We start from the raw sequence: 12,177 nt of genomic DNA on the forward strand, positions 1-12,177 counted from the left end.
TGCATTGGACTAAGCTGGTATCTGCAAGCATTCAACTCAAGAGAGAAGACAAGTAATATGGGCTCTAAGTTAAATAATCAATCATGCAAATGAGAGCCACTAAACATTTTCAATATGGTCTTCTCGACCCCCAAAGGAAAGAAAAGAAAATAAAACCATTTACACGGGAAAGCTCCCAACAAGTAAAAAGAAGAACTAGAAATATTTTTGGGTTTTCATTTTAATTTCTACTACAAGCATGGAAATTAAACTAACTAATTTTTTTGGTTTTTCTTAAGGTTTATCAAACACACAAGAAGAAAACTAGAAAAAGAAATTTAAACTAGCATGGATAATACAATGAAAGAGTATGAGCACTGACAACTAGTGTGTGAACATGAATGTAAAGTCGGTGAGAAATACGTACTCCCCCAAGCTTAGGCTTTTGGCCTAAGTTGGTCTAGTACCAAGGACCGCCGCTACTCTCCCCGGTGTACTGGGAAGTGTAATCAGGATACCACTGGCTGGTCATCTCCGGATCCCACTGGACAGATGATGCACGATAAGGGTCCAGTTCAGGTTCCAACTCAGGTTCAGGTTCTGGTGCGAAAGCTTGGGCTCGATGGTTGTACACCGCTTCCGGCGTGACAAGAAAATTTTCTACAAGCAAATCAAACAAGAGAGGCGCAGGCAAAATAATAATCTCAAAGTGTTTCTTATTAAATCTAAGTTTATACAAGAGCATCTTCTCTTTGTTGTCAACAATAAATTTGTGTGCTACCATGCTCTTGTAATCTAAAATGTGAGGAGGCAATTTTGTCTCCTCTTTCTCATGGTGCCTAATGGGTATCTGAAAATGTCTAGCAAGACGTGCAACATAGATACCCCAAATATGTGGCCTTTTGTACGATTCAGGGCTATCCGTTTAGCAACAACGACACCCATACTAAAAGTATTGTCTCCAAGCAAGGCATGTTGAAGAATGATAATATCAGGAACAGTAAAGCTTCCACTATTTCCACGACCAATCAAGCATCTACTAGCAAATATGGCAAAGTAGCGTAAAACAGGAAAGTGTAAGCTAGAGATTTTTGCCTCGGAACCCTTCTTTGGCTCCTCTACATCGATAGTATTAACAAAGCCATCCACATCTTTACGATGGGGTTCCTCTAATTCTCCCTCATAAGGTATCCTACACACCGCGCAAAAATTACGTAAAGACATTTCTCTGAATTCATCATATAAATGAAATGATACTGCAGGCGGTGACTTCTTAGGTTAATAATAAAAGTTTTGCACGAAAGTATTAGTGAGTAAGAGATACTGATCGATCCGGTCGTTGATGAAATCGGTGAGGCCTGCAATCTCGATCAAAGAATAAAAATCTTCATGAATTCCAGCTTCTTTCAAGAAATCATTGCATGGCCATTCACACGACCGCACTTCCGCTAAGCGAGGAAGATTATACTTGGCTTTTTCCTTCTCTTTAGCTTGTTTTTCCTGAGAGCTGTGGCTAGAAGAGCCCCTCAAAAGTTTCCTTAACATTTTCTGAAAATTTCTGAAAGTTTAGTAACTTCAAAATAAAAGTGCATAAAACTAAACAAGATTGGTAGCAACTACTCCTACAAGTGCCTAGAGCCTATATCATGCATTAGAATTGCTTGGGACCTCATAAATTTAACATGCAAGCCCAAGAACATGGTCACCAATGCGGCAAAAATTTGCAATAAATAAAGCACTAGAACAAAAACTAATTAGACCAATGGAGGAGTCACATACCAAGCAACAATCTCCCAAAGCAGTTTTGTGAATGGAGCTTTGAGCAAGGAGATCGAAAATCGCAGCAAAATGAGCTAGAACTCGTGCTTGAGCTGGATGGGGATTTTTTTGGGTAGAAGATGAAGTGTGTGGGTGCTGGCATAAGTGGAGGGGGGCACCAGGGGACCACGAGACAGGGGGGCGCACCCAGGGGGAGGGGGCGCGACCTCCACTCTCGTGGCCTGGTGCTTGCCCCTCCTGTAGTGTTTTCAGTGCCTAAAATCCTCAAATATTCCATAAAAAATCATACTAAATTTGCAGGGCATTTGGAGAACTTTTATTTTCGGGATATTTTTTAATGCACAGATAATTCAGAAAACAGACAGATAATACTATTTTTTGCTTTATTTATTCCAAATAACAGAAAGTAAAAAGAGGGTACAGAAGGTTGTGCCTTCTAATTTCATCCATCTCATGATCATCAAAATGAATCCACTAACAAGGTTGATCAAGTCTTGTTAACAAACTCATTTCGAATAACACGGAACCGAAGAAATTTCGAATAACACTAAGTTACCTCAACGGGGATATGGAAATCCCCAACAATAAGAATATCATACTTTTCCTTCACAGTAGGGAGAGGAAATTCAAAACCTCCAATAATAATAGTTGGAACTTTTCCAATAGAATTGATGCTATGAACTTGAGATTGTTTCCTCGGAAAGTGTACCGTATGCTCATTACCATTAACATGAAAAGTGACATTGCATTTGTTGCAATCAATAACAGCCCCTGCAGTATTAAGAAAAGGTCTACCAAGGATAATAGACATACTATCGTCCTCGGGAATATCAAGAATAACAAAGTCCGTTAAAATAGTGACATTTGCAACCACAACAGGCACATCCTCACAAATACCGACAGGTATAGCAGTTGATTTATCAACCATTTGCAAAGATATTTTAGTAGGTGTCAACTTATTCAATTCAAGTCTACGATATAAAGAGAGAGGCATAACACTAACACCGGCTCCAAGATCACATAAAGCAGTTCTAACATAATTTCTTTTAATGGAGCATGGAATAGTTAGCACACCCGGATCTCCAAGTTTCTTTGGTATTCCACCCTTAAAAGTGTAATTAGCAAGCATGGTGGAAATCTCAGCTTCCGGTATCTTTCTTTTATTTGTAATGATATCCTTTGTATAGTTAGCATAAGGATTTACTTTCAGCATATCAGCTAAGCGCATACGTAAGAAGATAGGTCTAATCATTTCAGCAAAGCGCTCAAAATCCTCATCATCCTTTGTCTTGGATGGTTTAGGTGGAAAGGGCATGGGTTTCTGAACCCATGGTTCTCTTTCTCTATCGTGCTTCCTAGCAACAAAATCTCTCTTGTCATAACGTTGATTCTTTGATTGTGGGTTATCAAGATCAACATCAAGTTCAATCTCTACTTCATTGTTTTTGCTAGGTTGAGCATCAACATGAACATTATCATTAACATTATCACTAGGTTCATGTTCATCACCTGATTGTGTTTCAGCATCAGAAATAGAAATATTATTGGGATTCTCAAGTGTGTCTACAGTAGGTTCACTAGAAGCATGCAAAGCTCTATCATTTTTCTTTTTCTTCTTTTTAGAAGAAATAGGTGCTTCTAAATTATTTCTATGAGAATCTTGCTCGATTCTCTTAGGGTGGCCTTCAGGATACAAAGGTTCCCGAGTCATTCTACCAGTTCTAGTAGCCACTCTAACAACAAAGTCATTCTTATTATTTAATTCATCAAGCAAATCATTTTGAGCTTTAAGTACTTGCTCAGCTTGAGTAGCAACCATAGAGGTATATTTGCTAATGAGTTTAAGTTCACCTTTAACTCTAGCCATATTATTGCTCACGCGTCCCATCTCAAAAGCATTATTCTTTAACTCTCTACCAACATAAGCAATAAACCTTTCTTGTCTAGCCATAAAGTTGTCAAATTCATCTAAGCAAGGGCTATGAAATTTAGTAGAGGGTACTTCAACTTTATCATATCTATAGAGAGAATTTACCTTTACTACCTGTGTCGGGTTATCAAGACAATGTGGTTCTTCAGGCAGTAAATTAAGACCATGTATTTCTTCAATAGGAGGTAAATTCTTAACATATTCAACTTTAATACCTTTTTCTTTCATTGATTTCTTTGCCCCTTGCATATCTTCAGGATTGAGAAATAAAACACCTCTCTTCTTCGGAGTTGGTTTAGGAATAGGCTCAGGAGTTGGCTGAATTGGTTCAGGAATATCTTCAGGAATTGGCTCAGGAAGAGTCCAATTATTTCATTAGTCAACATATTATTCAATAATATTTCAGCTTCGTCGACTGTTCTTTCCCTGAAAACACAACCAGCACAACTATCCAAGTAGTCCTTGGAAGCATCGGTTAGTCCATTATAAAAGATATCAAGTATTTCATTTTTCTTAAGAGGATGATCAGGCAAAGCATTAAGTAACCAGAGAAGCCTCCCCCAAGCTTGTGGGAGACTCTCTTCTTTGATTTGCACAAAATTATATATTTCCCGCAAGGCAGCTTGTTTCTTATGAGCAGGGAAATATTTAGCAGAGAAGTAATAAATCATATCATGGGGACTACGCACACAACCAGGAGCAAGAGAATTATACCAAGTCTTAGCATCACCCTTTAATGAGAACGGAAATATCTTAAGGATATAATAATAGCGAGACTTCTCATCATTAGTAAACAGGGTAGCTATATCATTCAACTTGGTAAGATGTGCCACAACAGTTAGATTCAAGGCCATAAAAAGGATCAGATTCAACTAAAGTAATAATCTCGGGATCAACAGAGAATTCATAATCCTTATCAGTAACACAGATAGGTGAAGTAGCAAAAGCAGGGTCAGGTTTCATTCTAGCATTAAGAGACCGCTGCTTCCATTTAGCTAATAATTTCTTAAGATCATATCTATCATTGCAAGCAAAGATAGCTCTAGCAGATTCTTCATTCATAACATAACCCTCACGAACAACAGGCAATTCATAATCATTGGGAGAATTTTCATCATCACTATCATCAATAATAGCATCTTCAATAATTTAGTTTCCCCCAACTCTAGCAAGTTGTTCATCAAGAAATTCACCTAATGGCAAAGTAGTATCATGCACAGAAGTAGTTTTATCGTGCATAGCAGAAGTGGCATCATCAATAACATGCGACATACCAGAATTCATAGCAGTAGCAGGTTTAGGTGTCGCAAGCTTACTAATAACGGAAGGAGAATCTAGTGCAGAGCTAGATGGCAGTTCCTTACCTCCCCTCGTAGTTGAGGGCAAAATCGTAGTTCTGTCGTCTTTCAAGTTCTTCACAGTGATCAACAGATATAAATCCCAAGTGACTCATAGAATAGAGCTATGCTCCCCGGCAATAGCACCAGAAATTAGTCTTGATAACCCACAAGTGTAGGGGATCGCAACAACTTTCGAGGGTAAAGTATTCAACCCAAATTTATTGATTCGACACAAGGGGAGCCAAAGAATAGTCTTGAGTATTAGCAGTTGAGTTGTAAATTCAACCACACCTGGATAACTTAGTATCTGCAGCAAAGTGTTTAGTAGAAAAGTGGTATGATAATAAAGGTAACGGTGGCAAAAGTAAAGATAATAGTTTTGGGGTTTTTGTAGTAGTTGTAACAGTAGTAACGGAAAAGTAAATAAGCGAAGAACAATATGTGAAAAGCTCGTAGGCAATGGATCAATGATGGATAATTATGCCAGATGCGATTCCTCATGTAATAGCTATAACATAGGGTGACATAGAACTAGCTCCAGTTCATCAATGTAATGTAGACATGTATTCCGTAAATAGTCATACGTGCTTATGGAAAAGAACTTGCATGACATCTTTTGTCCTACCCTCCCGTGGCAGCGGGGTCCTAGCGGAAACTAAGGGATATTAAGGCCTCCTTTTAATAGAGAACCGGAACAAAGCATTAGCACATAGTGAATACATGAACTCCTCAAACTATGGTCATCACCGAGAAGTATCCCCATTATTGTCACTTCGGGGTTGTCGGATCATAACACATAATAGGTGACTATAGACTTGCAAAAGAGGATCAAGAACACACATATATTCATGAAAACATAATAGGTTCAGATCTGAAATCATGGCACTCGGGCCCTAGTGACAAGCATTAAGCATAGCAAAGTCATAGCAACATCAATATCAGACCATAGTGGATACTAGGGATCAAACCCTAACAAAACTAACTTGATTACATGGTAAATCTCATCCAACCCATCACCGTCCAGCAAGCCTACGATGGAATTACTCACGCACGGCGGTGAGCATCATGAAATTGGTGATGGAGGATGGTTGATGATGACGACGGCGACGAATCCCCCTCTCCAGAGCCCCGAACGGACTCCAAATCAACCCTCCCGAGAGAGATTAGGGCTTGGCAGCGGCTCCGTGTCGTAAAACGCGACGAAACTTTCTCTCTAATTTTTTTCTCCCCGAACGTGAATATATGGAGTTGGAGTTGAGGTCGGTGGAGGTCCAGGGGGCCCACGAGATAGGGGGCGCGCCCAGGAGGGGGGGGGGGTGCGCCCCCCTGTCTCGTAGACAGGGTGTGGGCCCCCTGGTGTATTTCTTTCGCCCAATAATTCTTATTAATTCCAAAAAGTGCCTCTGTGGATTTTCAGGACATTCCGAGAACTTTTCTTTTCTACACATAAAACAACATCATGGCAGTTCTGCTGAAAACAACGTTAGTCCGGGTTAGTTTCATTCAAATCATGCAAGTTAGAGTCCAAAACAAGGGAAAAAGTGTTTGGAAAAGTAGATACGTTGGAGACGTATCAGTGACATTAGGGTTTTGGTTTATTTGTGTCTTAAGGTGTTATTCTAGTACGAACTCTTTAATAGATCGATCCGAAAGAATAACTTTGAGGTGGTTTCGTACCCTACCATAATCTCTACGTTTGTTCTCCGCTATTAGTGGCTTTGGAGTGACTCTTTGTTGCATGTCGAGGGATTGTTATATGATCTATCTATGTTATTATTGTTGAGAGAACTTGCACTAGTGAAAGTATGAACCCTATGCCTTGTTTCCTATCATTGCAATACCGTTTACACTCACTTTTATCATTAGTTACCTTGCTCTTTTTATATTTTCAGATTACAAATACCTTTATCTACCGTCCATATTGCCCTTGTATCACCATCTCTTCGCCGAACTAGTGCACCTATACAATTTGCCATTGTATTGGGTGTGTTGGGGACACAAGAGACTCTTTGTTATTTGGTTGCAGGGTTGTTTGAGAGAGACCATCTTCATCCTACGCCTCCCACGGATTGATAAACCTTAGGTCATCCACTTGAGGGAAATTTGCTACTGTCCTACAGACCTGTGCACTTGCAGGCCCAACAACGTCTACAAGAAGAAGGTTGTGTAGTAGACATCAGTCATCGGTATGTAACTTGCCCGAGATTCGATCGTCGGTATCTCAATACCTAGTTCAATCTCGTCACCGACAAGTCTCTTTACTCCTTACGTAATGCATCATCCCGTGACTAACTCATTAGCTACATTGCTTGCAAGGCTTATAGTGATGTGCATTACCGAGAGGGCCTAGAGATACCTCTCCGACAATCGGAGTGACAAATCCTAATCTCGAAATACGTCAACTCAACAAGTACCTTCGGACACACCTGTAGTGCACCTTTATAATCACCCAGTTACATTGTGACGTTTGGTAGCACACAAAGTGTTCCTCCGGTAAACGGGAGTTACATAATATCATAGTCATAGGAACATGTATAAGTCATGAAGAAAGCAATAGCAACATACTAAATGATCAAGTGCTAAGCTAACGAAATGGGTCAAGTCAATCACATCATTCTCCTAATGATGTGATCCCACTGATCAAATGATAACTCATATCTATGGTTAGGAAACTCAACCATCTTTGATCAATGAGCTAGTCAAGTAGAGGCATACTAGTGACACTATGTTTGTCTATGTATTCACACATGTATTATGTTTCCGGTTAATACAATTCTAGCATGAATAATAAACATTTATCATGATATGAGGAAAAAAATAATAACTTTATTATTGCCTCTAGGGCATATTTCCTTCAGGTGCACCCCTGCTCTCCCTCTCGTCCGTACCCGTCCTCCAGCTCCTCCCCGTCGCCGCCAGCGGGAGCCCCCGGCGCTGGTTCGGGTGGTGTCGGCGGCGGCGGGACCTCCTATCCCCGCGCGCGCGGCTCCCCTTCCCGGGGCAGGGGACGGCGATGGTGCTGCTCGGCTAGGCGGCGGCCCGGTGACCCGGCGGCGGGCAAGGTGGTGGTGCTGCCCCTTGGCAGCGGGGCGGCGAGGTGACGTGCGGTGGCCGGCAGCGTGCCGCCGACCCAGATCTGGCCCCTCCTGGGCCCATCTGGGTCCTAGCGGGCTGGCCATTGGCGTGGCTTCGACGCCCTCTATGTGGCGCGGAGGAGGATCAACTAGGACTCGTGGTGGTGGCACCGACGGCGTGCCTTCTGCAGCGTGACGGCGAGAGCTTTACGGGAATTTGTGGACCCGGCCGGGCCTGTGGGCCTACGGGCCTGGTATGCTCCTGCCGCAGTGTCCGGTCGGTTACTGTCGTTGACGGTGGAGGTTGGGCCCTCCCACGTGCCGACGATGTTGATGTCCTGAGTCCCGGCTCCTCCTCTTCGTTGACGGTGGCGTGGTGAGACGGCGCGGAAGCTTCAAGACCGTTTTGGCGCGAAGTGGTGGTTTGTTTGGTGGCGTGCTCCGGAGCGCCCGAGGTGAAGGTTGGGATCGGGAGAAATCCCTGTCGGCCGAGCCGACACCGACGCGGTGGTGCCTGAGGGTGCCGCCGGACCTTCCTGGAGGGTGTCGGGGGTACCCTCCCTCTATCCTCATCGCGTATGGGGGAAAACCCTTGGCAGCAGTGTCGTCATCGTCGCGTCCCTTCTTGGAGATGTTGATTGGTACCGGCGCTTCAGAGTATAGGAGCCCCGGTGGGCGCGGCGGTCTTGAAGCTTCTTCGTTTTTGTTGATCCGTCGGTGTCAGCATTTGTTTCTTTTCTTTTTCTCTTTCATTTCTTTTGGGCGTGCCTATGCTGCTTCCGCCCCAGCACCTATCTGGTTGTATCGGTGATGTTTGCTTTGTAGTACAAAGCGGGGGAAAACCCTATTCCGTCATCACTGGAAAACATTGGCCCGCGAGTGATACACGGAGGCGTAGTCCGTCCAGTTTGATGTTGTGCTCTTCACAGTAATTCTGGACCTTTTTTCTCCTGTTGTCCGTGATAATGATATGGGGCATGCCGTGCCGATGAATCACACCGGATATGAATTTAATGACCGGCTCCGCAGCTTGGCTAGTGACTGGGTTTCGATCCACTTGGTGAACTTGTCGACCATGACAAGGAGGTATTTATTATCACCTTCACCGGTACGAAGAGGCCCGGCCATGTCCAGCCCCTAGATTGTGAACGGCCAGGTTATGGGAATCGTTTTAAGAGATATGGCTAGTAAGTGGCTGGTTTAAGCAAATAGCTGGCACCCCATCCCCAAGCAGTTTTGGACAATGTTCGTGGTGTCTGCTATTGGCGTAGGCCAATAGAAGCCAACGCGATAGGCCTTGCTCACCAGGGTCTGAGGGGCCGTGTGATGACCGCTAGTGCTGGAGTGAATCTCGTGAATGAGTTGTCGGCCCTCTTCCGGAGAAATACAATGTTGGAAAACTCCAATAACGATGTGCTTATACAACTCTCCTTCGTGCTTGGCATAAGCGGTAGCTCAACGAACTATATGTCAGACTCGTGTCACGTCCTTGGGTAACTCCTTCCAGAGTAGGTAAGCCAGGATAGGCTCATTCCATGCCGGGATAACCGCCATCATTTCATGGATCGAGGAAGTTAGTTCTTTGTCCCAACCCCCGATCCCAGCGATGGCAGGATCTAGGTCCATGGACATCTTGAGGCCGGGGTTGGAGGCCCCCGTCCTCAGAGGCCGGTGTTTGCCCGACCTGCATCTTGATGGAGGGCTTGAAGAGCTGCTCGTTGAATGCATTTGTGGGCACGTGGTCACATGGGCCCGCTTGGTTGCTATCACGCTGGACGTGGTGAAACTCTAGGCCATCGGAGCAAGCAGACATTTTCTTGACCGCATCCCGGTATGATGTTATCTTTGGGTCCTTGGCGTTGAAACTGCCATTGATATGTGAGATTGTGAGGTTAGAAATGTTAAGCTTCATGCACTAGTCAACGCAACCAAAAGTCGGAATTGATGGAAAGAGCTAGGCAATCCATATATATACTTCAGCATCGCCTCTTACGTGTGGCGTGGGAAGTCAACATGTGAATAGACTTAGAGGTATGGCTCAAGAGGCCTATACGTGGACCTAGAGGGGGCAGCAACAATTTTCAATAAATTGCGAAAGCCGGGACTTGAACTCAAGACCTTAGACTCTGATACCATGTTAAGCTTCATGCACTAGCCAACACAACCAAAATTCCAAACTTTTGGTTGCGTTGGCTAGCACATGAAGCTTAACATGGTCTGCGGAGACGCAGGGCGAAACATTGTTGTCGCATGCCGTGTTACAGAGGAGAGGCGCAAGGGAATAGATCATACAATTCACAGCTCCCCAATCGGACGACCTAGGAGGTGACCGGCCAAAGCTTACGTCGGTCGAGCGACACCTAGCATCATCACCCAAATCAAAAGACAACCATGAACTAATGACGACAAATTTTCTGTTGGGTAAAATAGCATGTTATTAATATGGGGTTGATACGTCTCCAACGTATCTATAATTTTTGATTGTTCCATGCTATTATATTACCCCTTTTGGATGTTTATGGGATTTATTTTACACATTTATATCATTTTTGGGACTAACCTACTAACCGGAGGCCCAACCCGTATTGCTGTTTTTTTTGCCTATTTCAGTATTTCAAAGAAAAGGAATATCAAATGGAGTCCAAACGGAATGAAACCTTCGGGAGCGTGAGTTTTGGAACGAACGTGCTCCGAAGAGCTTGGAGTACGATACGTCTCCAACGTATCTACTTTTCAAAACACTTTTGCCCTTGTTTTGGACTCTAACTTGCATGATTTGAATGAAACTAACCTGGACTGACGCTGTTTTCAGCAGAACTGCCATGATGTTGTTTTATGTGTAGAAAAGAAAAGTTCTCGGAATGTCCTGGAAATCCATGGAGGCACTTTTCAGAATTAATAAGAATTTTTGGCGAAAGAATCAAGGCCAGGGGGGCCACGGGCTGTCCACGAGACAGGGGGCCCCCCTAGAGTGCACCCTCCTATCTCGTGGCCCCCCTGGACACCTCCCGACCTCAACTCAAACTCCATATATACCGTCTCTGGGAGAAAAAAAATCAAGGAGAAAGTTTCATCGCGTTTCACGACACGGAGCCGCCGCCAAGCCCTAATCTCTCTCGGGAGGGCTGATCTGGAGTCCGTTCGGGGCTCCGGAGAGGGGGATTCGTCACCGTCGTCATCATCAACCATCCTCCATGACCAATTTCATGATGCTCACCGCCGTGCGTGAGTAATTCCATCGTAGGCTTGCTGGACGGTGATGGGTTGGATGAGATTTACCATGTAATCAAGTTAGTTTTGTTAGGGTTTGATCCCTAGTATCCACTATGTTCTGAGATTGATGTTGCTATGACTTTGCTATACTTAATGCTTGTCACTAGGGCCCGAGTGCCATGATATCAGATATTAACCTATTATGTTTTCATGAATATATGTGTGTTCTTGATCCTATCTTGCAAGTCTATAGTCACCTATTATGTGTTATGATCCAACAACCCCGAAGTGACAATAATCGGGATACTTCTGGTGATGACTGTAGTTTGAGGAGTTCATGTATTCACTATGTGCTAATGCTTTGTTCCGGCTCTCTATTAAAAGGAGGCCTTAATATCCCTTAGTTTCCGTAACGACCCCGCTGAACACGGGAGGGTAGGACAAAAGATGTCATGCAAGTTGTTTTCCATAAGCACGTATGACTATTTACGGAATACATGCCTACATTACATTGATGAATTGGAGCTAGTTCTATATCACCCTATGTTATAACTATTGCATGAGGAATCGCATCCGGCATAATTATCCATCATTGATCCATTGCCTATGAGCTTTTCATATATTGTTCTTCGTTTATTTACTTTTCCGTCGCTACTATTACAACCACTACAAAAACTCAAAAACATTTATCTTTACTTGTGCTACCGCTACTATTATTATCATACCAGTTTTGCTACTAAACACTTTGCTGCAGATACTAAGTTATCTAGGTGTGGTTGAATTGACAACTCAACTGCTAATACTCAAGAATATTCTTTGGCTCCCCTTGTGTCGAATCAATAAATTTGGGTTGAATACTCTA

Source organism: Triticum dicoccoides, chromosome 2B (assembly GCF_002162155.2).
Source record: "Triticum dicoccoides isolate Atlit2015 ecotype Zavitan chromosome 2B, WEW_v2.0, whole genome shotgun sequence".
In the NCBI taxonomy this organism is placed as follows: domain Eukaryota; kingdom Viridiplantae; phylum Streptophyta; class Magnoliopsida; order Poales; family Poaceae; genus Triticum; species Triticum dicoccoides.